Raw genomic sequence first — 2,655 nt, 5'->3', positions numbered from 1 at the left:
TCATGAAAGTGTGAAAGAATGTGGGTTTATGGCATGGCTATTGAGGCCATGTGGCCTCACCATTTGGCTTGCAACAGGAAACAAGACACAGCATGCTTTCAAAAGACATCACAGGAGAAAGCATGTGAATATAGAAGCAATATTCCTATACACCAACATGATTAGGGGATTAGAGCTCCTTTCCTGTGAGGAAAGGCTAGATAGTCTGGGACTTTTTAGTTTAGAAAAGAGATTACTAAGGGGGGGCATAATAGAGGTTTATAAAATTATGCATGCGGTGGAGAGAGTTGACAACAGATATTTTTCTCCCTCTCCCAAAATACTAGAACCCGAGGGCATCCAATGAAGCTGATGGGCAGTAGGTTTAGGATAGATAAAAGGAAATGCTTCTTTACACAGAAAGTGATTAAAATGTGGAATTCACTGCCAGAGGATGTAGTGATGGCCACAGAAATAAATAGCTTTAAAACAGCTGTAGATAGATTCATGGAGAATAAGTCTATCAATGGCTACTAGCCATGATGACTGAGGGGGTATCTCCACACTCAAAGGCACTAAACCTCCGAATCCCAGACCCTGGAGGCAACATCAGGGGACGACTCTATGCCCTGTTGTTGGCTATCCAGAAAAACTGCTTGGCTACTGTATGAGACAAAATACTGGACTGGATGGACCATTGGTCTGATCCAGCGGGGCTCTTCTTATGTTCTCAGGTAAACAGCCTGAGTTCCAGAGCCACTACAGAAAAGGCAATGTTTCTAATCAAGTCTATTTAATCTGAGAGACAGGGAAGGGAAATTCATGGTCCACATTTTTTCACAATCCATCCCATAAAGTTATCCTGAGACTACCAAATTTTAATTAAATTATAGTGAAACATTTGCCCAGTTTCACACATAAAGAAGAGGGAAAACTTCCAGAACAGTAGCCCCGACAGCCTGTTGTATTAACAGCAAAGATTTTTGAGGCATTAACAATTAACAAAGTTATTGTGACATGAGTTTTTATTAATAGGAGCCTGTTTTTATCACATGCATAAAGCAGAAAATGTGGATACTTCTATGCGTAGCCCCAATGGTAGAAAGCAAACATCTGCACTGTGAGATTGAACAATGAATGAACAAATAGTGGAAGCAGAGATATCATCCAGGAATCAATCAACTGAGATGAACTAGGGAAAGGAAATTGTTTTCCATAGTTGTGTGTGTGTGTGTGTGTGTGTGTGTGTGTGTGTGTGTGTGTGTGTGTGTAAGAGAGAGAGAGATTCTATACTGCAGGATTTCATCCTTCAGGTTTCATATATCTGGATGCAATTGGCATTAGGGAATACTTGTGATAGGGAAATACCCATTTGGAATATGGTAGCAGAATGGAATCGTGCGGGAGGGCACTTTTTATTAAAGGTTGTAGTATTAATGTCTATGCAAAAAATTAGGCAGTTGCATTTTTAATTAGACGTATTATACTGTTTTATTACATTATTTCTAATTTTGTAATCCAGTTTTATTGCATTGTTTATGCACTATGCTGGTTTTTATTGCCCTGTTTTCTAATTTTGTAATCTGCCTAGAGTCTCAACGAGAAAGGCAGGCTGTAAATGAAGTAAATAAATAAATAAATATTGCATCTTCAGAATACACACACACATACACACACGTTTAGGGGAGGGGCTGCGACTCCGTGGAAGAGCCTCTGCTTTGCATGCAGAAGGTCCCAAGTTCAATCCCCAGCATCTTCAGTCAAAGGATATGGCAGCAGGTGATGGGAAAGACCTCTGCCTGAGACCATGGAGAGCTGCTGCCTGTCAGAGTAGACAATGATGGACTGATTGTCTTGATTCAGTATAAAGCAGTTTCGTGTGTTCCCTTGATGAAGGACCATTTGGGATGTCAAATGAAGTCATCTGTCTGTAAATGTCTCCCTCCAGACCTGTGTCTGGATCTTTTTGTCTGCTGTGTTCATTTTGCAAGCTGTCCATTTCAGTGTAAATGGCACAACATATGATCTGTTAGGTCCAAATACACATGAATCACATTGAAATAGGAAAATGGTACGCCACAGGCAATACTGTTTTATTAATTCAGCCTAGTATTCTTGGGGAGAAATTGGAATGGAAACCCAGATTTGGTGAAGGATACCTAGGGACAATATCATCGCAGCAGTGTCAGATACTTGGGATCAGGCCTAGATGTGCAACCCTGTCATTTGCAAGGCCTCTCACATTTCTTTCAATGTCATAGAATCATAGAATCATCGAGTTGGAAGGGGCCATACAGACCATCTAGTCCAACCCCCTGCCCAGTGCAGGACCAGCCTAAAGCATCTCTAACAAATATTCATCCAGCCTCTTCTTGAAAGCTGCCACTGAAGGGGAGCTTACCACCTCCCTAGGCAGCTGATTCCACCTTTGAACTACTCTGACCGTGAAAACGTTTTTCCTAATATCCAGCTGATACCTTTCTGCATGTAATTTAAACCTGTTGCTTCGGGTCCTGTCCTCTGCTGCCAAGTGGAACAGCTCCTTGCCCTCCTCCAAATGACAGCCTTTCAAATATTTAAAGAGAGCAATCATACCCCCCCACAATTTCCTCTTCTCCAAACAAAACATTCCCAAGGCCCTTAGCCTTTCCTCATAGGGCTCAGTCTCCAGACCCC

The sequence above is a fragment of the Gekko japonicus genome, unplaced genomic scaffold (assembly GCF_001447785.1).
Source record: "Gekko japonicus isolate JY-2015 unplaced genomic scaffold, Gekko_japonicus_V1.1 scaffold1742, whole genome shotgun sequence".
Taxonomy (NCBI): domain Eukaryota; kingdom Metazoa; phylum Chordata; class Lepidosauria; order Squamata; family Gekkonidae; genus Gekko; species Gekko japonicus.
The sequence above is the reverse complement of the archived record's forward strand: the minus strand, read 5'-3'. Positions refer to the sequence as shown.